Raw genomic sequence first — 27,132 nt, 5'->3', positions numbered from 1 at the left:
AGACAGAGAAGACAGAGCTCAAGACAAAGCTGCTGATGGATTAAAAAGGCCACAGCAGAACCATGGGAATGAAGCAATGTACAGGCTGCTCTTGGGAGTTCCAAAGGCCACCCATGGTCTTGGGCTGTCTTCCAGACTTCTCCCAGAACTTCACAACTCTAATGGCTCTCCTTGCTCCTTCTGCATGCTGTGGTGCTTCAAAAGGCCTTCATCATAACCACAAGGTACCCCTTTAAGCCCACCAGACCTCTGGGACCACTGAGTACATACAGGAACCCATGTACCTACAGAATCCCATTACCTTTCCCATGACCCTCCAGCCCTCTGAGACCCTAGGGTATATCCCAGATACAGGGGTGCCCCTTCACTTACTTTATGATCCCTTTCATTACCCAAGACCCCTGAAATCTCAGCATTTAACCCATTACCCTTCAACCAGGAGGATCCCACCTGTGTTGGGATTCCCAGGGGTCTCTCCTTGCTCCTGGGAGAGGGTGGTGGGCATGAGCTTCCCACATATAGCAGGGTCAGGTCAAGGCAAGCCTGGGGTCAGGACAGAAGACAGGCAGTGAAATTATGGCAGACCTTGCCTCCATTGCACATTTACTTTCAACAGTACTGAGCTCACCTGAGGCATAAGGATGTAGGCATAGAGCTTGGCATGCCAAAGGACAGTTCCAAGGAAGTGTGCTGCAATGCAGGCCACTTGGGTCAGCCCAAATACAGCCACATTGACTGGAGGATGCTACAATGATGGCACCATGGCAGCAGCAGGCAAGAGAAAGTCAGTGGATGGGAAGCATGTAGAGGGTGTGGGAGAGGAGGGGGGGAGGGTGGGAGTGTCAGGAATTTGATGGTGTTGAGCACAAGAAATGTGCAGGTTCTGGTAAGGCTGCAAGGAAATGTGCAAGAGTGCGCAGGCTCTATCAGGTACAAGGCACCAACAGGCACACCTGGAGTGCTGAGGACATAAGTAAGCATATGGAAAGCATGCAAGGAGCACAGGAGGCCCTACAAGTGCACAGGGAAGATGTGAGGACCACACAGGCTTCAATAGGTGCAGATGGAGTGTGTCAATGCCAATAACTTCATGAGACATATCTAGGTTGCTGTGAGGATGCCAGGAAACATGGGGAGTGTGCAGGGGGCACACTGGTACCACTGAGCAAGGATCACCTGCGGTGCAATAAGCATGTGAGGGGTGAAGACTCACATACACAGCATGGCACAGCAGCAGCTCACTGAAGTAGGCATAGCACTCCTCCACATCAGGCAGGGGTGTCTCTGGGGTGGAGGGAGTCAGTGCTGAGTAAGACCTTTGCAGTGCTGTGCCCTTTCCCTACCCACACACCCTTTCCTGGCCCTGTACATGGAGATGGCACAATGCACAATGCCCAGCAGGGCTGAGAGTGGCCCTGGGGACAGGTCTAACTCCTGGCCCAGTTCCACTGCCACCTCATAGGCATCCAGAATGTCAGGGGGAGCCAGCAGGACCTCTGCCAGTACATTGGAAAAACAGGCATACCATTAGAGTGCCCACAGGGACACCAGAGGGGACACAGACATGAAAGGGACAACTTGTGACAACACAGCAGGGAAACCAAAAGGGACCAGAACATCCTTTGGAGATGCAATGTGGGCACTTTCAGGGAGAGGAGCAGGGATACACTGGGACACTTTGAGAGGTAGGATATAGTGGTAACAAGACACCTAGAGTGCTGTGAAGCAGAGGAACAACACCAATGAGAGATATGGGGGCATCTTGGGAGCAGACGTATGCACCCAGGAATGGGTTCTAAGGTGCCTTGAGTGGGACACTGGGACTGACCAGGATACCATGCAGATGAGAGGGGGACTAGAGGAATATGATGGTGAATGGTGGTATCCCAGGACATCCCTGAGTATCCTGAGATAAGGTACCAGGGGTTGTCTCAGTGTCCTCAGGCATGGCGTTTTTTTAGGGATTCCCAGATGAATTCTTCAGGTGTCCCACACATGCCTAGAGCATGTTCTGGGGTTGTTCCACAAGCATCTGGAATCCCCACAATGTCCCAGTATGATTCCAACATGTTAAGGGGTCCCAGGTGCTCCAGAATGCTTCTACAGTGTCTCTGGGGTGCCCTGTTCTTGTTCTGATAGTTGAGCCCCTAGGTGCTGTTTCTCCTGGGTGTCTCAAGTGATCTAGCACAGCCCAGGCTGTTCTAGAGTGTTCTAGGTGTCCAAGGCTCCTAGAGACAGCCTGTCTCCTTACTTACGCGCATTAATCCTGCAGGGATGGGGCTGTCTGAAGTCGCTTGTAGTGGAATTGCCTGGTCACAGCCTGAACCAGTGAATGAGCATCTGAGTGACCTGAGTGACCTGAGTGGAGGAGCCCAGGTCCACCAGTCCTCCCCCCCTCTCCCTCTCGGCGGTGCTTCCGGGAGCACAGATACGCTCAGAACATGCGCGGGTTGCCCCCCCCCCCCTCCCCCGGCTCCCTTCCTTCCGGCGCGCCAGTGTTCGAACGAGAGGCGGCCGCGTTCCTTAACTATGTGGTCGCCGGGAGGGGTGAGTTCATCCCCCTTATCTCTAATATCTCTTTCCGTAGCGCCTCTACCTCAAATAAAGGCTCTGTCACCGCCTTTGCTTGCTTTACATCGCTCCATGGCCACCACATCCAGGTCTACCCTGCAGACACAAAGCTGAACTAGGGAATGGCAGGGAGGAGAGGACAAGGGACATAGGGACAGACAGAGGTAGTGGAATCTGAGGAAGAAGGGAGACAGCTGGGGATGTGGGTACCCAGCTATGCAGTTGGGAACCCACTGACCTGAACAGTCCTGAGTGGAAGACTAAGGGACAGAAATGAGGCAGGGGCAACTGTGGACAGCTGAGGAGACCTGAGCATGGCTGGAAAGAGGAGGGTAAAGCAGATCCAGAGTGGATGTTTCAGAACATGCTGAGGGTCATACTCACCACGTGTGGATCCTGATTTCACAGCTGTCAAGCTGGGACAAAAGGAGCAGGGCTGTGAGCATAGCTGCTGTCAAGGCCACTGCCCAAGCCCAGGAATGAGGGTGTGCCAGCACTACCCCCTGCACGGCCAGCACCATTTGCACTAGGGATGGGGATACAACGTCTCCAGTTCAAACGGCAGGGCCAAAGGCTGTCACACCCCCTGGGAAAGGTGCAGCCCCAACCCCAATCCTCTGCTCAGAGGAGCAGAGCTACTACTCTCCCCATGCTTGGGCACAGGAGCAGGTTGCCTCCGAGCTACCAGGCTCCGAGCTACTGGGCCACAGCTGTCCTCAGCATCGGGGCAGTGGTGTCGCCTCTCCAGCCTCAGCAGAACTGCCTCAGACCCCGACCCTGAGGGCACGGGAAGGTCCCAAACCGCTGGCGGCCTGCCACGGTGACTCAACACCGGGCAGGTACTGCAGTGCGGGAGCGGTGCTGGCTGTGCACCGCAGACTGTGGCACGGTCGCTGCCACCCTGATCCGCCCCACGCACCGCGCAGCACCCACCACCGCCATGGCGGCTGCTGCTGCTCCGCCGCGGCAGAGGAGGCGGAAGCGAAAAGCGATGGCCAATCAGAGAAGCCCTCGCCGCTCTCCCACTAAGGGGTGGAGAAATGACGTCAGCCAATCCTCATCGCTGTCCTTCCGAGGTGGCAGGGATTCTAGCCAGTCACAGTGTGACTTCTTAGCGGCAGCCTTGCGTCGGTCCGCCGTAGCGCTTCCTGTAGCGCGCCGGGGTGGCGGGCGCTGTTCGCAGGGCGCGGATTGTTGGGAGCTGCTTTGGGGGGGGGGAGCCTGCCCCGCCAGAAGTCCATCCCGACCGCTGTGATTGCAGCAAAATGCCCTCGGATGACTTCGGGAGATCCAGATCTGGTTGTGCTGCTCACAGCGTTTGCAGTGTAAAACCAAAATAATATATACTCGGAAAATGCAGTTCCACCTGGAGTAAGGTTCCATCCCTCCTTGACTGATCAACTGATCGTGCTGTGTGCTTCCCTGGCTCTATGTGTTGTATGCTTGACGGTGTTAGGAGCATATAAACTGCAATTCATCTTCCTCCATGAGAGATCTGCACTGAGTGCTGTGTAACCTTTGGAGGAATGGAGAAAGGACAATGCAAAGGCACTGCAGTACTGCGCGGGGAGGTGTGAGTTGTTGGGGGAGGATTCTCCCCACACTTTCCCCTAGAGCTTGATTCAAACCTAGTTTCTGACCGTCACTAGGTTGCTGGGTTGGGCAATGTCACCCTGATGTAAGCTCATCCTCAGCCTTGATGGAAGGGGCACATCTGTGCCCTAGGAAGAGAGCTAGGAGGGACATCTGCATCTCAGGGGAGCTAAAGGAGCACAGATTGATGCCGCTGCTTGCCTTCCTGTGGGCTGCTCTCCTGGAAGCCACATGGCACCCCTGCACAGATACACCTGGAGGCTTCATAAAGATGCTCTAGACTTGGAAAGGCTTTGACTCTGGAGATGGCTTCTAAATCTGTAACATAACAGTCTTCATGGAGCTTCATCTGGCAATGTGTGGACATAGCTTTCCACTGCAATGCAGGTCCCTTCTCTGCACAGCTCCTGCAGTGCCTCCTCTCACAGAATCACAGAATTGTAGAGCTTGGAAAGGACTTCTAAAGATCACTGAGTCCAACCCCCTGCCAAAGCAGCTCCCCAGCCCAGGTTGCACAGGTAGGAGTCCAGGTGGGTCTTGAACATCTCCAGAGTAGGAGACTCCACAACCTCTCTGGGCAGTCTGTGCCAGTGCTTCATCACTGCACTGTGAAGAAGTTCCCACACACATTTTTGTGGAACTATCACGCTTGTCCTATCACCACACACTGCTGAGAAGAGTCTGGCCTCATCCCTTTGTCTCCTGCTCCTTAGATATTTATAGATGTGGATCAGATCCCCTCTGAGTCTCCTTTTTTTCAAGGCTGAACAGCCCCAGGTCTCTCAACCTTTCCTCATAGGAGAGGTGTTCCACACCCTTTATCATCTTTGTAGCCCTCCACTGGACTCTGTACAGGAGATCCCTGTGTTTTTTTTGTACAAAGGAGTCCAGAACTGGACACAGTACTCCAGGTGAGGCCTCACCAAGGCAGAGTAGAGGGAAAGGATCACCTCCCTCGACCTGCTGGCCACATTCTTTTTAATGCACCCCAGGATCCCATTGGCCTTCTTGGCCACCAGGGCACACTGTTGGCTCATGGTTAACCTGTCATCCACCAGGACACCCAGGTTCCTCTCCTCAGAGCTCCTCTCCGGCAGCTCATCCCCCAACCTGTACCAGCGCACGCTGTTATTCCTCCCTAGGTGCAAGACTGTCATGGTTTTATGATTTTTATTATTGGTATTCCACATCATAACATCATGTATTGTTCTGTTCCCCAACCTTTCTGCTCCCTAATTTCCCTGTTTTTTCTTGGCTAATCCCAATCTATTTCCTATCATTCCCTATTTCCCATAATCTTTTATTTACACATAGTCTCCATCTTTGCATGTACTTTTCCATCTACGGCAAGAATGCACGTATACAGAACCATGGAATGGTTTAGTTTGGAAATGACTGCTGTAGCGGAAATGCTCAGTCATGTCCTGAAGAAATGATGGAGAGCCTGGTGGGAAGGCAAGGCCAGGATGGAGGAACTCAGGTGCATGTAAAGTACTTGAGTGACCAGAAGGGCTGGAGCCAGGATCCACCCCTTCCCAGACCTCATTTAAGGCAGTGGAGGCAAGGAGTTCTTGCTGGAGATCACCTGAAGCTTTGTGAAGGTAAATAGCTTATTTCCCTTATTTCTATACCCACAGTTGTTGCATTTGAGCAAATCCTCACTTTCTGCAGCCTAGGATCTCGCTGCTTTGCTGTTATTATTGCACTTTCCATTTGTATTACAACTAAAGATCATTAAGTGCAACCTACAGCATTGCCAAATCTACCACTAAGCTGTGCCTTAAACATTGCATCTACATGTCTTTTAAATACCACCAGGGATGGTGTCTTAACTGCTTCCCTGGGCCTGTTCCAGTACTTCACAGCCCATTCAGTAAAGAAATATTTCCTAATATCCCACCTGTACCTCTCCTGGTGGAGGCCATTTCCTCTTCTTCTATCACCTGCTGCCTGGGAGAGGAGACCAGCCTCCCTGTCACCGTGAACCCCTTTGTAGGAGGTAGGTGTAGAAAGAAGTAGGGTGTCCCCTGATCCTCCTTTTCTCCAGGCTAAATATTGCACTGCTTTCACCTTGGGCCAATCTAGGTGCCATTATACCAGGTGGATGTTTTAACCCTGTTATTTTGTTGCATCCCTTGCAGACAGCAAAGTACCTGATTTGCATAAGTCGTTTAGCAGTCTTACCCAATGACATGGATAAGGAAAGCTGGTAATCACCAGCCAGCTTAGGGGTCATACAGAGCTATAAACAAGTGAAATGAGTGGTTCAGCAAATGTGGCTTGATCTGTGGTGTGTCAGATCACCTTCAGTGGAGGCTTGCATCTCTTCTGATCGGGTGGGCTGTCCCACTCCATCCACTGTACCCCTTTTGCTGTTAGTGAACCTCAGGCACGAAGCCCAGTAAAGGCTGCTAGGTGCTTTAGCTTTGCATTTCTTTGTGCAACACATCTATTCTCCATCATGCCTTGCTATTCCTTTCACTCCCTGTCATTCTTTTCTGTTCCTATATATTCTTTGTCATTTCCTGTTATTCTGTAACTTCCTATTATCTCCATCTAATGTCTGACGTTCCTATTCCCTGTCACTTCTGTTATTCTTTCCTCCGTTGCTTCTTTCTATGCCCATTTCCCATCACCACTGCCTATATTCTGCTCCTTCTTTCTTCATGATATTTATTATTTTCTGTACCCTGATGTTTCTTCCTGGAGTTTTTTTCCTTAGGTTCTCTTTTATTTCATGCTTGTCCACTTTTCCTTTCTGCAGAATGCCCTTGTTTCCAGCAGAACTATCTCTTTGTCATTTGCCATACAGGAAAGGGTGACAGCGTCAGGTGGGGAGTTTGACTGGGGAGGTAAACCTGTCAAAGCGTAACGCAGGTGTCCTAAGGTGAGCTCAGGGAGGCCAGAAAGCTCCCGTGGAGCAGAAGGGCAAAAGCTCGCTTGATCTTGATTTTCAGTACGAATACAGACCGTGAAAGTGGGGCCTCACGATCCTTCTGACTTTTTGGGTTTTAAGCAGGAGGTGTCAGAAAAGTTACCACAGGGATAACTGGCTTGTGGCAGCCAAGTGTTCATAGTGATGTCGATTTTTGATCCTTCAATGTCACCTCTTCCTATCATTGTGAAGCAGAATTCACCAAGCGTTGGATTGTTCACCCACTAATAGGGAATGTGAGCTGGGTTTAGACCGTCGTGAGACAGGTTAGTTTCACCCTACTGATGATGTGTTGTTGCGCTAGTAAAACTGCTCTGCTACGTACAAAACCCCGACCCAGAATCAGGTCGTCTACGAATGATTTAGCACCAGGTGCTCATTGAAAAGAAGTACTTTTCATCATGACTATTTCACATGTACTGGTACACTACATTTTTAAAGACAAAGTAATAAACTGTTTTCTAAGGTAATGCATTTTTTTTCCCATTTAAGTCCTTCAAGGTACAGCAGTATTACACACTGTTTTCCCTAGACAGATGTTTTATCTCCTATGAAAATTCCTTCAGTCAGTATTTTGACAATATGTTGATCTCAGATGAGATGAAACCCCTCACCCATGGTTGTAAACATCACACACTGCACTGTAGTTTTCCTTATGCCAAAGTGTCTGTTATATGTACTGACATAACAAAAGTAAGTCAACATAACAAGAATAAAACCCCCATCAACTTAGATAACCAGTTTTCTTCAATGTTGTTTTCTGTTTACTTTATCAAAGGTAAAGAAGAAGGACTGAAGAAAACCAGGAGAACCTGGGTCATGTGAAGGTCAGTGGGTTACAGGGAAGCCAACAGCCACAGCTCAGTAGTGAGGACCCATCATTTCATTCATGCAGTCTTCAGCTGCTGAGGGTAAGAAATGCTGTCTAAGCAATAAATGCAACATTGAACAAATTAGACTTAGCAGCACTTTGCCAGACACATTATCACAGAAAGATATGGATGCAGTGTTTTCATTCATCAAGGAAGGTCAAACACCTCGTTAGTGTGGGAGCTTTATCAAGCTCTATCAAGCCTCAGGTTTTCATATTGTAGGAAAATATTTTTTTTTCTCCAAGTCTGACTCTTCAAAGAGAAGCAATATATTCCCATTTAAGTGGTAAAATCTCTGCTATTTGTGGCCTTGGCTGTAATTTATCAGGTCTTCCTGTCATTCTTGAGCTTTATTTGCTATCACTGCAGCAGCTTTGAACCAGCACATTCTGCTTTGAGCACCACTTTTCTTCATTATCATTTCATTATTCTTCATTGTTATTTTGAGGATGAAGAAAAAATTTCACTGATTGGGTTATCACTCAGTTTTCCCTCTTTGACCATCTCATTTTTTTGTTTGCCAAGTTATGCCACTATTTTAGAAAAGCTGCTTGAAGATACTTGGGTATTTCCCATCATGGTAAACGCATCCATTTGATGTAATTTGTCTCTAGTTCAAAGGTTTTACCTGTATCCACACTACTTAAAAATCTCATCACAGATAGCCACTAAAAGACAGATCAGTCACAGGTTGACAATAGTTGTGCGTTTGTCCTCGTATTTGGCAGATTCCTCGTTCACTCAATGTGAGCATCTGATAAAGTAGTACAATTTCTCATATACATATAATGAACTCATCTCTAGCATCCCTGGTGGCTCCTTAGGTCATGGATGGGCCCTGGGCAGCCAGAGCTGGGGAGGCAGTCTGACCAGAGCACAGGGGTTGGAGTTGGGTGTTCTATGAGGTCCCCTCAAACCCAACAACCCTGTGATTCTGTGCCAGTCTTCTGCTTCTGTTGTGGTTTGTACCAGTCTTAAAGCTGGTGGCTTTCCAAAACATTGAAGTGAATGAATTGAACTTTTTTATTTACATTTCTTCATAAATTATATTTGAATAGTTCATTAAAGGGAAAGCAAGCCCAGGGCATAACATATACACAAACTGCTGTGCTGATGCAGCAAAGGCAGTTGAATGTACCCAGCAATTCCAGGCACTCACGACTGTGTCATTCATTCCAGGATTTCCTTCTGCAAGCCTCACAGCAGGTGAAGACCTCATAATGTTTGCAGGGTGATAGCTAGACACAAACAGAAAATCCACTCTGATAGCAATATTTAATGATTTGCAGTGTGGAACAAAGGTAGTTGTCAAACAGAAGTACATTATTCTTTTTAGCCTTATTCCTGACAACTATTCAAAAGTTGGAATGTAAAACAAAGAGTACTTGTGCTAAGGCTCCTACTGAGACTGGGAAGCAGACTGTTAAATTTAGTTGCAAGCTGGGCTGTGCTCTTACAGGTGTTTTAAAAATTCAGCAAGTCTTTACAACACAGAACTCCTTAGTGTGGCCTGTCTGAGCCAAATAGTTCTGCTTGTGAAATCTGACAGGATTAGATGTAAAATAAAGCCAAATGCTGTTCATGGAAAACCTTTTATTACTCTGATACAGTTGTTATTCTCTTGAAAGCTAAGATACATCTGAATGCTTCTTAGCTTTCACAGGCAATACTGAATACATTCTATATGCTACTGAATTGTTATAGCTTTCTAGCTCTGTGATACAGTCTATATTAAATATATTGCTTTATCCCCACCCTACAACAGCTAGAAGATTGCACTAAGATTTCACCTCGGTCATTGATGTGGTCTGTTTGTAAAATCTTTGTGTGCAACTTTTAACCTTCCAGATTTTGTTAGTTCATTTTTTGTTACAGATACCCAATCTTTGGCTTGCCTAGGCCACAGTGAGCAAAGAGGATTTTTTTTGGGCCACATATAAAATGCTCGGAAAATAATGGTGTTGTGGTTTTCTGGTTTTGATGCTGGTATTCCACATCAGAACATCATGCAGGCAGTTAAGGAGTTAATGCTGTTGGGGAGCAGCAGAGGGTTGGAGCTCTGCACCGGATCCCTCTCTCTCTCTGTCTCTCTCTCTCCCCCATTCTCGGCTGGGCTGCCGTGGAGGTTCAGCACGTGTTTCCCTGCAGTTCTTCCCTAACATAAGCTCTCAGATTTGGTTAGGAAGCTTTGTCTCTCAATTGTTTGATTTTATTAGATTTAGTAAAGTTACCGTTCCTCCTCAAATCGTGCCGTTGTTTTTTTGTAGACCCATCTGTTATCTCCATCCCCCCCCTCCCCCCCCGGAGCTTACGGCTCTGCTCGGGTGGCCGCGTGGCTACTGACAGTGCTGTTTTGTTTTTTTTTCTCCCTCTTTCCCTTCGTTTTCCCTTGTGTCACGGATAACACCGTGACAAATGCCTCCTATTTATTTCTTTGGAGCCTATAATAGATACAATGAGCACTGTAACACTGTTTGATACAGCAAGTTCTCAGCTACAAAGCACAGATTTTTCAATATAGTCACCACCACAAGCTCTGCGTTTTCACCAGTGATAAGCAAGAACCTGCATGCTGTGCTTGAATAAACCTGTGCCAGCAGTGGTGACTGCTGGCACTGTTGCCACTGCTGAAACACACCACTCACCCCTTGTTCTCTGTTCGGTCTCCATTAGTGTTTGCGAGTGTATATGAATGGCAACCAATGGCATTTTTTCCACATGGGAGAATTAAATTCCACACCTCTGCTCCATATGCACTCCCATGTCATACACCGTTCTGTCAGACCACACTTCTGCTGCCATCTGTCACATGGCAATAACATGTTATGGGATACTGGTGCAAAAGTTCTGCCTCTGCTGCCATCCCACCAACATCTGTCCCTGATGTTGTGGGCAAGCATCATAAAACAGGAGGCAGTACTTTTGGAGCAGTCCTCATATATAATCTGAAGTATATAAACATTTTTTTTTATTAGAATGTAAAAAAGAGAAAGCTATGAAGCCATAAAACCAGTGGGCTATGTGATCTTGTTTTGCTGAAACTAACACATCAGTCTGGTTCAGTGGCAGTGAAGCTGCAGTTCTCTGTAAGCTTTCATGGTGCTCGTTAGAGATTCTAAATCTAATTTTACTCTTCCTGTGCTTCACCCTTGAGAACAGTTGTTCACGAAAGTGCATACTGCCAAAAAGCAATGACACGAATTGTAAAGTGAGGGATATTTCTCTCCAGTAAGAGAAGACATAAAATTCTGGAAAAGAAATGTGGCCAGATTTTTCTTTCAGACAAATATCTGATTGCACATCCATACATTCCATTTGAAAATTTGCAGGTCGTGTATTTATGTCAACTGAAAATGGAGTTGCAAATATTAAAAAAAAAAAAGATGTCTTTTCTTGGCAGTCTTGAAATCTATTTTCAAACTCCTCTGTTAAAACAGGAAGCACAGCCGCATATTAACTTTTGCATGGTGCTCAATTGTACTGATGTCATGAGTCCGTTTAAGACATGCAGATACACTGGAAGAATATTATGAATGTGAATATTATGCAGACTCTTGTGGTGGAGTCTGAAGGTGGAGTGATACAATCAGGACAGAGAACGAAGGTAATTGTAGCTGATAAGACTGGATAGATGAGAGGAAAATTCTAAAAGACAAAAATGGCAGTGTGTGGAAAATATCAAGCAGGCCTTGTTATTTTTGACTAAGAACAGTAAATACTTGTGTGCATATCTCTGTCCTACCTCCCTTACTCCACCCGATGGCTCCTCTCTTTTTTCTTTGAAGCACATGCATGAATGGCTGAATCCACTACAACATAAGGGAGAAGAGAGCAAAAATCAGTGTTCCAACTTGAGAAAGAATATTATTCAAAAATCAACCTTCATTAAAAGTTTATTTGGCTCACTATACACTGCTAGATGAGCTGTCTGCTGCATAAATTTTGAAGATGCGTTGTATTCTGTATCTTCCATCAGTGAATCATAGAATCACTTAAGTTGTAAAACACCCTGAAGATAATCAAGTCCAACCAACTCTTCACTTAAACTACTAAGTCCGTCACTCACCTGTGTCCTAAACATCACCACTGCAGATCTCTTAACACCTCCAGGCACAGTGATTCCACCACTTGTCCAGGCAGCTTGTTCTATTGCCTAATAACCCCTTATGTGAAGAAATTCTTCCTGATATCCAATCTAAACAAACCCTGGCATAGCTTGAGCTTATTTCCCTATTGTGTGGGAAAAAGAGATCAATTCCCATCTTGCCACAACCTCCTTTCATGTAGTTGTAGAGAGCCATAATGTCTCCCCTGAGCCTCCTCTTCTCCAGACTGACCCATTCCAGTTCCCTCTGCCACTCCCCATAGAACCGTGCTCCAGACCCCTCACAGTTCCATTGCCCATCTCTGGATGCAGTCCAGGGCCTCAGTGTCTTTCTTGTAGTGAGGGGCCCAAAATGGAACACAGTACTTGTGGTGCAGACTCATCAGTGCTGAGTACCGAGAGATGATCACTTCCATGTTCCTGGTGGCTGCACTATTGCTGATACAAGCCAGGATGCCACTGGCCTTTTTGGCCACCTGGGCACACTACTGGCTCAAGTTCAGCCCAGATTCTTTTCTTCTACACAGTCTTCCAGCCACTCTTCTCCAAGCCTGTGGTGTTGCCTGGGGTTGTTGGTGAGCAAAATGCAGGACAAAACACTTGGTCTAGTTGTGCCTCATTCCATTAAATGTAGATGTACCACACTTGGAAAGTGACATCTGAATACCAGATTGTTACCTTTGCCATAACAAACTTTGCAGAGAAGGCCCTACAGAGAAATCTGGATGGTCTGATTGCTTGGCTGAGGCCAATGGGATGAAGTTGAACCAGACCAAGTGCCAGGTCCTGTACTTTGCCCACAACAACCTGAGGCAACGCTACAGGCTTGGGGCAGTGGCTGGAACACTGTATAGAGAAAGGAGACCTGGGGGTATTGGTCGATTATCAGCTGAACATGAGCCACAAGTGTGCCCAGACAGCCAAGAAGGCCAATGGCATCCTGGTTTGTGTCAGAAATAGTGCAGCCAGCAGGAGCAGGGATGTAACTGTCCCCCCTGTACTCAGCACTGGTGAAGCCACACCTTGAGTACCATGTTCAATTTTGGGCCTCTCACTGCAAAAAGGACATCAAGGCCCTGGAGTGTGTGCAGAGAAGGGCAACAAAGCTGTGAGGGGTCTGGAGCACAGGGCTATGAGGAGCGACTGAGGAAACTGGGATTGTTCAGTCTGGAGAAGAGGAGCCTAAGGGGAGATATTTTTGCTCCCTACAACTACCTGAAGGGAGGTTTAGTGAGCTGGGAGTCAGCCTCTTCTCTCATGTAACCGGTGATAGGATCAGAGGGAGTGGCCTCAAGTTGCTCCAGGGGAGATTCAGGCTGGATGTTAGGAAATACCACATTTCCAAAAGAGTGGTCAGGTGCTGGAATGGGCTGCCCAGGGAGCTGGTAGAGTCACCAACCCTGGAGGTGTTCAAGGAATGTTTAGACATTGTGCTGAGGAAAATAGTTAAGAGAGAACTGTAGGTGATAGGTGGATGATTGGACTGGATAGTCCTGTAGGTTTTTTCCAACTTTGGTAATTCTGTGATTCTACCACAAAGACTAGCATCAGGAGATCTAGATTCTAAGCCTCAGGAAACTTTTCAGAATTACGGAGGAAGACCACTCAGATCATCTTTATTTATATATTCATTGTCACTACTCTAATTAATAAAATAAATAGAGCATTTGAAGAAAGGAGACGCTAGGAAAGCAAACTCCCTCAATCACTCATTAATAAATTGTAATAGATCTTCTTTAGGAATTTACCAGGTAGCAAAAGACAGACACTAAGCTCATATTGAAATTTCTCCCTCCATGCCTTTTTTGATCCCATTAGTGTTAGTAGTAACCCCTACATCTCCTTACCAAATATGTAAGAACAATTTTTACTAAGTTCCTTTTTCAGACAGCAATACTGGAATTATAACAGTAAATTCCTCTTCACACCAATTGATGCTACCCTTAATCTTGAAATACTCTTAAAGCTTGAACTAACATTTCTTGGATCTTCTCAGCTCTTCTTGATCCCAGTCTTTTAGAATGACACACTCGTGGAGGTTTGCCATAATGTGTTCTAGCAGAGACTGGCGTGTTTGAAAAACTTCCTGCTCAGATGCTGATAGTGTAGTATGATGTGTTGGCAGTTCTCCTATCCTGAAACATAGTATGAGTTAATCTACTTAAGTATGGGAGCATTAAATCTAATGCAGTTTTCTCCAAGTTAAACCAACCCATTCCAAAAGCACAGCACTGTCCCTGATGGATCCTGCCTTGGAGCTCCACCTGTGATAAGGGGCGCAAGACAAATCCAGTTTTGAAGCTGTGGTTGTTCTGCTTACAAGTTTGGTGAGTGCTCAGTAAGTCAACTGAAAAAGTTTTTGAATGTTTCCTTGAGGTGGAAGCTGCCCTCATCTTGCAGAGCTCCTCTCCCAGCACCTGTGAAAGCACTGAGAGGTTCCCTGGAAATGCAAAGATATCTAGAGGGCACTGCTTGCCCACTGTTGTTTCTCCATAAGAAAGCTATAAAAATATACATAATATATAAAAAGACTAAAGACAGAATTTCTTCTAATTGGAACCATCACAGAATCCTTGGCTTTTTCAAGGCTTGTTTTTTGAAACAAGTACGTCCAGGAAAAGAAGATTCAGACAGAGTATTCACAGCAAGATTAGTTAGTACTAGTTATACTACAGTAAAATCGCTTTTGAAAAGGACTAATAAATTACTAAGTATTACTCTATTTCATTTATGTAGTAAATAAATTTGTTTAGTGAATATACTTACTACATGTTATAGATAATATATAAGATACATATGCACATATGTATAAATACAGCGCTGGGAAGGAGGAATGGATAGAATAAACAGGGATGTTTTGTAGCTAGGCGTAAGATAAGCTCTCTGCTGTTTATGAAGACTTGTTATGGAACTTGATTGCTTTCTAGCCAATGGATTGTTAGTGGAAATGTTCTGAATATGCATGTTATAATATATATATAAAAGGGCTTGCTTAGAAGAATAAGCACACAAGGAATAGAGAAATCTTCCTTGCAGGATAACTCTGTGTGATGTTGCTAACTTGTGACAATTGGCACCTGAACAGAGATCTGAGCTGCAACTTGGCCTGACTTGAAGACTGACCAGTCCAGAGCGCATTGAGACAAACGCTGGGTGTGTTGAGATAAACATGGAGTGCACTGAGTGTGTTGAGACAAACATGATGGGCATTGAGAAAAATGCAGAGAACCTGTACAGGGGAGCATTGAGATAAACGTGGCAGCCTGAGGATTCATCATCCCTAACCTCTTCAATTGCCTCTTGCTGGATGAAGGTAAGTGTGCACGCTATGGGGAACAAAATGACCTCAGAACAGAAAAAATGTCCTAGTCACTTTTCAAACTATCCTTTAAACGACAGGGGACATCAGTACCCTCCCCTGATCTGCAGCTAATACTTGCAAGGGCCACCAGGAAGGATCCTTCCATTACCAATCAGACAGTTTATGACCCAGAGACTTGGGAAGGGATTAGGGTGAAATTGTGGAACATATCTAGAAAGGTGATAAAATGGTGTCAGGGTTGCATGAAACCTGAAGAAAAAAATTTTGAAGCCTTAAGAAGTCAGCATCAGTCACCCCAGTCCACCTGAGGATGAAGGAGCTGCAGGCTCCTCCTCAAATTCACCCGCTGTGCCAGCGATCCCCTCATTACAACTGCCATATGGGGGGTTTGCTGCCTCCCCTCCTGAGGACCCCAGTGATCCCTTTGATCCGGGCCCATAGACTCTGACAAAGAGGTGGATCTGTCTCCCCCCAGTCCACACAATCAGTAGGCATTCATTCAGAGGGAGGCTAAAAAAAGCTGGAGACACGGCTATGTTAAGAGCATTGCCTGTAATTGTGATGGGACTTTTTGTTTTGCCTGGTGTTATTGACATGGGAAATTAATATAATGCTCTGGACACTGACCCCTATGGCTCTGTCCACCACAGTGTCCACTTACAAATCCCCATGCAGCACTAACAGGCATAGGGGGGCACACCATCCTGAAACAAAGCATGACAGTTATTACAATCATTGTACCAGAGGGCAGAGCTGCCTCCATTCAACCTTATTTCTTACATAGCCCTGTCACTCTGTGGGGAAGGGATTGTATGGGAAAGTGGAGACTTTCCCTCATTATGGATTTTTCCTAAAGGCCACTTCCTCGCAGCAGATCCCATGGAATGGGAACCCCTTGTATGAAAAACAAATGCACCTATGTGGGACCAGTGGCCCCTATCCCAAGAAAAATTGATGCAGTTAAATATCCTTGTTGGAGAACAGCACACAGCTGGATGCACAGTGCCAACTAAATGCCCATGGAATTCCCCTGCGTTTATGATAAAAAAACAATAAAAAAAATGGAGACTGTTACATGATCTCAGAAAGATTAATGCCATTACTGAATAGATGGGCCCTTTGCAACCAGGGCTGCCTTCCTCCGCTATGCTCCCACAGTTGTGGCCGCCTATAGTAATAGATTTAAAAGACTGTTTCCAGGCAGGATTGCAGATTGCTCAGGACAAAATCCACAAGACACCACCTTGGCTATATCTGGACTGGAGGATTTCGCAGACCCAAATCCAGCCTCAGACTCTAACTTTGGGTACCAAAGTTAGCACCTTAAACAATCTGCAAACATTATTAGGTGCCATAAATTGGGTGCGACCCCTAGCAGGAATTTCTAATGAATATCTTCACACCAGCAACAGTGCTGAATACTGCCATCTCGAACATGACCCACCAAACAGCACATCAAAGAAAACCTGATCATCCTATCAGTTTTTGTTACTAACTCTCCTTTTCAACCCTACCGATTGTTAGTGCAGTGGATCAAGGAGGACCCTGACCTTTTGGGAATTTTGGAATGGGTATTTATGCCACACAAATTTACTAAGACTGTCACCACCAGAGTTGATGTGGTAGCTATGGTCATTTGCAGCAGAAGGGAGTGTTTATTAGCATTAGATGGCATGGATCCAGAGACAAGTTATGTCCCATTTGATCTCAGGCAATGGGAGTTTGTGTTCTGCACGTCTCAACAGCTGTAGTGTGCACTGGTAGGATTTTCAGGTCACATTAGTATTCATCTGCCAGCACGCAAGCTTTTACAGTCTCTTCAGTCTCTTTATTTGTTTCCAGTTTTTAAATTATCATTAACCTCTCTAGTAGGCACTCAGTGTTTTTATATATGGATCTGTCAAGACTAGCTGTGCAGTCATCGTATGGAGAGGTACCGCTGGGACTTGGGATAGTGATGTCCATAACCACTGTCTCTCTACAAATTGTGAAACTTACAGCAGTGGTCTGTGTGTTTGAGCGATGGTCTGAACCCATCAATATAGTAACAGATTCTTCTTACGCTGCAAGCATCATGATGCAACTGGACCATTCTTATCTAAAGGAGACAACGCGCAGTTGTTCACACTTCTTTTGCACTTAAAATGGTTTCTAGGTCATCTCTCAGAATCTTACTTCATTCAGCATGTTCTCACTCCTGAGAACAACCTTCTCAAGCCCTACTTCTGAGGGTAATGCATAGGCAGACAAACTGGCAGTAGCAGTTATTGTCCCCAGTCAGTTTGCCCAAGCATGGTTATCTCATGATTTTTACCATCAAAATGTGAAGACATTACAACGTGCCTTCCAACTGACCACGGATCAGGCTACATGGATCATATAGTCCTGTCCAGACTGTCACACCGTTGCACCAGCACCCTCTATAGGAGTTAATCCTTGAGGATTGAGCTCCTTAGAAATTTGGCAACAGATGTTACACACATATCAGAATTTGGGCAGCTCCATTATGTTCATGTTTCTATTCATACATTCTCTACCTGTGTTTTTTGCATGTGTGTATACAGGAGAAAAGGCAAAAGATGTCTGTAAACACTTTCTTACTGGCCTTTGCAGTCCTCGGGGTCCTGAAAACAATTAAAACAGGCAAAGGACCAGGATATGCAGCCCATGTTACCCACTCTTTCTTTCAGCAGTAGGACATTCAGCACCTGACAGGCATACCCCGCTCTCCCATGAGTCAAGCTATCACCAAACAAACCCATGATACCTTAAAGGCCATGCTTCATAAACAAAAAAGGGGAAGTGTGGGTATGAACCCTCAGGAAAGAGTAGCTAATGCGTGCTATGTTTTCAATTTTCTAAATTGCTGGACAACACAAGGCCCTCCAATTTACAGGCATTTGGGCTGTAATACTTTAACTCCTGTCAAAGTAAAAGCACAGGTTATGGTAAAAAATCTGAACTCTAACCAATGTGAAGGACCCTACTCATTGATAACCTGGGGTTTAAGTTATGCTCGTGTTTCAACAGGAACAAGTCTGAGATGGGTACTGACACAAAGGGTATGGCTGTCCCTTTCGTCATCTGCTGTAACATGATCATCACATTCTCATCAGCATTTTGGATTCCAGCTCAACCAAAACTAAATATATGGGTGATCCTCACCAACAAGACAGGACAAGACACACTTTGTTTGTTAACTGCTTCACCAGAAAACCTGTTCTCGATGTGCTTGGTGGGACAACCCTTGGACAAATGTTCTTGGGACAGCATTTAACACAACTGTGGTAGTCAGCAGATTGGATGGATGGGTACCCCATCTGCAACAGAGCAATCCTGAACTACAATAACTGGAACTGTTGGGCTTAGTTAAAATGGATTGTTGTTTGTATTTTAACTATAGTGGAAATAATCAATCATTAGTTCAGTGTGTTAATTCTAGTTTAGCTGCTTATAGAAATCACTCTGCTTGGTGTAATTATACTTCATCTAACTTCTCAAGATCTAGTAACCATCCACTTAGCTTGCAGGCAGTTTTTCTCAGGCATGGCCTGCTATCTCCTCTCACATCAAAGGTGGCTTATGCAGTTTGGGGAGACTAACTTTACTAACACCTAATATCTCCATGATTACTTACCACTGAAAGTGCCTTAAGCAAACTGTACATGCTTTTCAATCAGAATGCAAAGAAAATGTAGAATTTTGAAACCCTGGGGGAATAATGGCAGCATTGTTTTTAGCCCCAGGTGTTGTAACAGCTAAAGCACTGAACATGCTTAATAAACTTGGATGCTGGCTGGCCAAGCAAGCAAATGCTACACTCCTTTGGCTCTAAGTGAGCTGCTACTAGATACAGACTCAGTACAACACGCTATGCTACAGAATTGTGCTGCTACAGAATTATTGCTGTTAGCTCAAGTCATGGGTGTCAGGATTTTGATGTCATGTGTTGTATGAATGTGTCAGATCATTCAAAATCAATACATAAAAGCATTCAAAATTTGCAGAATTGAGTTAAGAAATTACAGGTTGATGACAGGTTGGATATATTGGAAGCCTCTTTGGAAGCCTGGGAGTGGGGATACATAATGTGTTAAAAATAGGGTTAGTCTTATTGCTTTTCTCTTTGTTTTAGTTTGCATTCCTTGCTTATTGCAGTGTGTTCAGAAAATGATACAAGATGCTTTAAATCATGTTTTTTTTTCATTAGTAAAGAAGGGGAAAGATGTGGGAGATGGAGAGGTTGTCTCGACCTCGTTGAAATCCGGCTTGCTGATAATACGGCACTGGGAAAGAGGAATGGATAGAATAAACAGGGATGTTTTGTAGCTAGGCATAAGATAAGCTCTCTGCTGTTTATGAAGACTTGTTAAGGAACTTGCTTGCTTTCTAGCCAATTTATTGTTAGTGGAAATGTACTGAATATGCATGTTAGAATATAAAAGGGCTTGCTTAGAATAATACGCACACACAGCAATCAAGAAACACACATCAATAAAGAAACCTTCCTTGCACAGGAACTCTGTGTCATGTTGCTAACTTGTGACATATGTACATACATATTTTAATGTATGTTTTATTTATTTTTTTTATTCTTTAAATTCATTATTATAAAGTTTGATTTATAAGGCATTTTCATAGCTTATAACAATTCAAATTATTATCATAAATATATACATTAATATTTCTATATATATATATATTATTTACAATGACAATATATAATACACCATAACATCTTCTCCTGATTTCATTGTAGCCTCACCCAAATAGATGTGACATTAAATATGTCTCAATTTATGATTACATTTAGCTTTTTCAAATTCACTTCCAAATAGAGTGTTGCTATATATACAGCACAGGCAAAATTCTTAGGAGTTATTCAGACTTGAAATGGTTAATAATTAATGATAAAATAAAAAGAGAAAGCAAATTTCCAATGAGCATTTTTGAAGGGTGCCCCAGACAAATTGTAAGGATGAAGCAGACCTCACATCTAAATAGATACAAATAACACTGCATTTTCCAAGGCAGAAAAGTAAGTCATACTTGATAATATTTATCATAGGCAAAGTCAACAGCTGTTCCCACAACTTTTCTCTTTCCCTCATGAAGAGTCACTGGTGCAAGGACATCTGTGCCAGCTTCAACCAGCTTGTCAACCTGAAGACAAGAAACTAATGTACATCCCAGAAAAAAACAAAAGATTCCAAAAAAATCTCCATGCTATGTGTATAAAGACTGAGTATCAGAGCTTAACATCTATTTATGAGATTGCTTTGTGCATCAAACCACACATTTCTTCTGCTCCATTAAAGCTGCTGACAATCTAAACATGTTTTCTAAATAAAAACTTCTTGCAGGCAGTTGCTATTTGTTTCTGGATATCTCAAAATCTTGCAGCAACAGATGAAGCAATCACCTCCCTGCCAGATCTCTGAAATGCAGCCTTTGTCACCTGCATTCTGAATGAGATCAGCTCTGTGCTTTCTGGGGTGAGAAGAAAACAAACATTTTCACTCAACTAAACACTGCTATTGACTTCAAAATAAATGAGAAAGTGCATTCATCCTGAATGGTATTCCACTGTCTATAGTAACACAATGCACCTCTCTTCGTGTGAATGCCTGGTGTGTTTATAAACAAGTTAGATCTTACGGAGCTGTGGGTTCTACAGCAACTCTATTTGCCTTTAACATTGTTTTTTTTCTAATCCAGGACGTTGTCATCCACTTTACTCAAACATAAATGGCCACACAAATACATTGTTCCTCAAACAGAAACAAACAGCATTAGGAATACTTATATATATTTACTATTCTTAAAAAAATAAATAAATAAAAATAATAAAACCACTGCTACCACTACCCAGAGTGAAAGAGAAAGGGAATTCAACGCACCTGCTTTTTCTGAAGTTAAACAAAAAACAAACAAAAAAATAACCATTATCAAAGCAATCCTCTGTGCTGTTCTCTGGTGTTCATACGCAGTATTGACAGCTACACAGAGAGCACTTTTTACTGCACCACTTAGTGGCAGGTTCAGGTCAGCCCTGTCTGAAGAGTTCAACTACTGCCTGCAAACGTGAAGTGTGACAAACCATTGGCTGAAGTAACCATTTTTGACAGTTCCACAGCAGTAAAGTTAGAACCTAAACACATCAGCTAAGGCCCTAAGGCTTTACAGTACACCTGGAAAATCTACTAGTATTTGTCACAGATTTAGGACATACATTCAGAACTGGTAAGGTCACACATGAAGCACTAAGTCCTGTTTCTGGGCTCCCCATTACAAGAAACATGAAGCCACTGTAGCGAGGCCAACAAAGAGGTCACAAAAATGAGGAAGAGCTTGGAGCACTTCATACAAATATACACGCTGAAAAGCTGGGAGAGCTGGATCACTTTAGCTTAGAGAAGGCTCAAGGCATACCTAATAATAGATAATGTCTATAGACATTAAAGGCAATAATGTCAATATATTTTATCAAACCTCTTCTGCATGTCCCTGCTTCAGTGGGGAGGTTGGACCAGATGTCCTCCAGAGGTCACTTCCAACTTTAACCATTCTGTGATTCTATGTACACCTGGATATAGAGATGTTGACCACATGTCTGACTGTGGCCATCCTGCCAACTCCTGATCCACTGTATAGTCAGCCTATCAAATCCATTTCATTCCAACTTAGAGATGTGGATGTTATGAGAACAGACATATCTGCTTCATTACCAATTTTGGTTGTGTAACTTTTCTTTCACCATGGTGTCTGGTGAGGACTTGCTCATAAGAGCGTAGTGTGGGCAGAGAAAAGTCAATTCCTTGCTCTGGGAAGATGGTTGCTAACTTCAGACACTGAATTCTACTGTGTGAACTACAAACCTCCTTTGTGGAGTGCTTAGTCTCATTAAAGCCAAAATCTTTTTGAAGTTTTATCATCTTTTTTTCTTCCACATATCACCATATTTTACATATCACCAATGGGTTTAAAAGAAAAGTAAAAACATTATTTACGCTAGAAATGTATTATGGCAAGGCACTCTGTAGTTTGGCTATCAGAGAAGGCATACGGAAACAAGAAAGACATTGAAGACTGAAGATACTTTGAAATGCTTACCAAGTCATTCCCACTGGCAATTGCTAAGGACAGTGGTGAATGGCCACTCCACAATGTGTTTGGATTTGCCTTATGCGTTAGGAGGCAGATAACACCTCTGGCATGCTTTATTGGTAGGTGGCACAGAAAAGTAGAAATAGAACATAACAAAGTCAACTTTTTAATATCAAATCAGCATCATAATAATACTGTAATTAATTAAGTAGCAAAAAACCCCAAACATTTAAACCTTTCACATAAATTGTGAAGTAATAGAAGAATTATATATCCACTTCCTTATGATCAAGAGTCCAAGCACAGTGGTGTCAAACAAACAACCAGATTCCTAATGTCATTAAATGTCAAAGTTTATGGCCAAATAACAAATGGAAATTTTACTAAAGGAGTTTCCCTATTCAAATGGAACTCCAAGGATAAAAAAAAAATTCACCTTAAGTGTGAATTGATTTTTGATCTGTACAACACTAACAGCTCAGCAGGAAAAGAATTTACCCCTGGAATTCAATCAGCAACTTCAGAGATTATATGTCTTCACTACCAAATTTTGTTATGGGGACAGCAGAACCTCAAATGCTATATTCTTACCTCATTCTTACCCTTTCTTTAGTATGCAATATGCAGAGCACTCCTTCCACCTTCTTCTGGAACAGGACCGTTATAGGAGGAAAAGTACTCTTGTGGCTTCATTTTTTGGTTACAAAGTAATATCATCTGACAAGTCGGCTTCTTTGTCTTGAAACTGAGAAATCAAAGTGAAATTATCTGCCTGTTTGTAACAGAGAGTAAATACAATGTAACAAAAATAAGCCTGTCTGGTTACTCATTGGTCTGGATCTTAAGCATAGATAAGACCCATTTGGCCCTACAAAATCAACACCTCCCCTTTTTCTGCTTTATTCTTGACATTCAGGTTTCATCTGACAGACTGCTATGGGAACACACGCTAAAGAGTTTAATGAAACCACTGGAGGAGAGGAGTCTAAGAAAATAAAATTATAGAGACAGAAGATAATAACTTACTGAGTCAAATTATATTGTGTGGGATGCAGGAAAAGAAGCAAGATTTTAAGCATAAGAGGCCCTCCTTGAGTCAAATTCATCCGTATTTCATTCACTTCAGGTCTATGCCTGTAGACTCACCAGACCAACATAAAAATATATGTATTTGAGAAAGTAAATCTTACCTGCACAATGTCTGATCATTCTGCAATTGAATAACATTTCTACTTACAAAATATTGAAATACAAACTGAAAAAGCCATCTAAATCTCCCTGTGCTGCGGATATTCATCTTAGTCCTTGTCGTGGCTAGATAAATATTATACCAGTTACAGAAGCTGACTCCTTTTTATGTTAATGGAACCTGATGGTCTGCTAAGGAGCTGGACAGTATCATTACAAGGCCACCCTGCTTACATCTGAGGGGGGGGGGTTGCCAAGGACTTAGAAAAAATTAACATCATTCTCACCTTATGTTCAAGGGAACTACAGGCTGGACAGCCTCACCTCAGCATAATGGAAGCCGATGGAAAAACCTGAGAGGCTACCTCCAAACATATTCAGAATTGGGAGCAGTCAAAATGGGTTTGCAATGGGGAAACCATACCTGATAAACATGCTTCTACAGTCAGATGAGCAGCTCAGTGCAAAATGAGAAAACAGTCACCGTTCTTTACTTTGCAAGGCATTCAGTACCATTCATAGACAGTGAGGTGATTCTTGGTTTGTGATCAGCAGCATCAAGTCCAGCAGTGCTGTACCTCAGGGTAGACTAGGGCAGACACTATAATAACACCTTAATGACCTTGATGCCAGGACAAAGTGCATACTCAATGAGATGATATAAAACTTCAGAGTGGCTAATGCAGCAGGTAGTGCTTCTGCTATTCTGAGGGAGCTGAACAGTCTGGAGAACTGGGCAGAGGGACACATAAGAAACTCAACAAACGCATCTGGGGAAGACTAATCTCAGGAACCAGTACACCACAGAGGCTGAACAGATGGAAAAAAAACCTTCTAGAACTGGACCTGGAAGTCCTGGTTAAACTTGAACCAACGTGCACCCCTGCAGCACCCTGGGCTGCACTAGAAAGTTGCCATTGAACAGATTGCCTACAGAAGTTGTCCTTGTAGATACTCAAAAAACAATAGGACTTGATACTGTGCAACCTGCTACAATTGATCCTGCTTTGAGCAGGGGTATTGTACTAGCAGTCTTCACAGACTTCCAATCTTTCAAGTGTTGTAGCAATGTAAATCACATAATCTCAGTACTTAAAGTAATATCTCAAGTAACAAATGCAACCCAATGCTATCAACTTCACATGATATTTTCTTGTTTTTACTGAACTAGCTTTTAGAAATCCTAAGACTTCTCTGCTCAGCTCCCTGCTTACATCCTCTGCAGCATGAACTTTAACAGGTGAAAGAAGATGAGAGAGAAACTTACCTTTTCTGGACCATATACCTCATTCCCATCTTCTGCCCTTCCATCAAGATGTAGGGCAGAACTCAGGAAATACTTTGTTATATTGACTCCTTCCTCCCCAGGAACAGAGGCAGCTATGTGGAGAGGAGATAAACCCCAGAACTTAAAACACAAACACAGCATTACTTCTCCTGTTTATCACAAGCAGGACTCAAACACTGCCAAACATTTATTTTTTTTTTTGAAGAACAATGCAAGCTCCCTCCTCACACATGCTGTGTCTCACTGACAATCACACATATTATGAATTACAGTCCTGTAAAACCTTGGATGGAAGCCACACATCAGTCCTGACTCCCTTTTCTAAGAGGAGTTTCACTGCCTTTGCATCTGCAGCTTTAACAGCAAAGAAGAGAAGGTGTGATGAGACCCAGGCTACACTGGGATCTGCACCTTGTTGAAGCAGCAGCTGGATTGTTTCCCATCTCTTCTGTTGTCTAAAATTGACATTAAAAATTACCAGAATAACTTATTAGCATCTCCCGAGAAAATTCTAAGAGCTACTACACTAAGATGAATCACAGGTAATAGAAATGAAAACTGATGCACTGGAGAGGAAGGACATGGCCATGCTCATTAATCTCATTTGCCCTACACCAACACCCAGTATTATGACCTGGAGAGGGAAAATACTTGTTGCTGTAGCTCAGCTCTCTGAGCTAAAGTAGCAGCATACAAAAGTGGTCCTTGTGAGCATGAAAAGTCTTGCTTGGGAATAGACAGGCAAAATAAGGCAAGGTTCTCTGTACCTCCACCAGGTACTCACTTGTGACTTATAAACACTGGAAGTTTTTTTTTTGTTTTTTTGTTTGTTTGTTTAATCAAAGAAACAGATTCCTGATTCCTGGAAATCATACCTGCTTCCTCAGTCATACCTCATTCATCTTCCCTAAGGAATCAGGGCTTCAGTGTTTCCATTACACAAAGATTGGAACAGGAGTTAGGCTAGACTAGGACAATCTGCATTTCCATGACTTATAACTATCTACACATCTTCCAAAAAAGCCTGATACCACCAAAAACTTTTTCATTTTTTTAAAGGGCAAATAGCACTTGGAAGTCACCCAGAAACTCTGCTGCAAAGCACTCTCAGCCAAGATGTCTTTTCAGGCGTTGTATTAAATAACCTTTGCTCAATTCAATATATCTTTATATTTCAATCAACATCAGGCAATATACACTACATTTCAGTCAACAAGACCTATGGGAGGATGTACCACAAAAGTATGGAGTCAAGGTCAGTGTCAATCAGGAAGTTTCATTTTGGGATTTAAGATAGCAGAATGATCTATAGTGACATAAAATGCAACACAAAAATGTCATTATGTTTGGTGACTGCCAGCTAAACAGAAGGGAAAATGTGGCCTCTTCAAGGATCCACATAGCAAATGTAGTTCGACTACATTTCAGTCAATACAAATGAACAGACACTTGCATAAAACAACCATTAAGTTCATATGGAGTCAAGATTTCAAGTGAATTAATTTCCTTTCTCACATCTGCACTACACTGCACATGTGTGTTGTATACTTAGAAGCTTTACACATTTTGCAAACAAGAAACCTTGCCATGCTCAAGCATGATGTGTTTTGCTTCAGCAACAACTTTTCAACTGCAGTCTCTGTCCACTGCCAGCCTGAACTATTAGTGTATAAACAATGAGTGTCTTCTACCAATGTCTAAATATCCATTTAAACATACAAAAAATAACTTTCCCTGCAATGGAGGTACCCTTCTGTGAAATACTATTACTCACTTTATACAAAACAGTTTATAAGAATTTGTCTCCCACGGTGATTGTGCATGAGACTTGCTCTGAGATTATGCTCTCAGCCGCATTGATCATTTCTGAAGATTCTGACTGTTTATTCCACTTAAATATTGAAAAAAGAAGCAGGTTACAAAAATAAAACAAAAGCAGGCAGTGTATAATTATCATGAAATATTGTCATGGTTTTATGATTTTGTTATTGGTATTCCACATCATAACATCATGGAGTGCATTGGGAGTAATAGAGTTAATGCTCCAGCTCCATGAATCATCGATAGCTCTGGGTACATCTGTCTCAGAAGAGAAAAAGAACTACATACCCTCGAGGACTTTGCATTGTTCATTGATTTGCATTTTTCCAT

General features: G+C 43.5%; 1 pseudogene; it reads right to left on the bottom strand.

Annotated features, from left to right (window-relative positions):
* Positions 1-424: 424 nt before the first annotated feature.
* LOC136049142 (ankyrin repeat and MYND domain-containing protein 1-like) lies at positions 425-27,132 on the bottom strand (annotated as a pseudogene).

This window comes from Cyrtonyx montezumae, unplaced genomic scaffold (assembly GCF_038088225.1).
Source record: "Cyrtonyx montezumae isolate F1298 unplaced genomic scaffold, pur_monq_1.0 scaffold_20, whole genome shotgun sequence".
Taxonomy (NCBI): Eukaryota; Metazoa; Chordata; class Aves; order Galliformes; family Odontophoridae; genus Cyrtonyx; species Cyrtonyx montezumae.
This window is presented reverse-complemented; position numbering and strand designations above follow the sequence as displayed.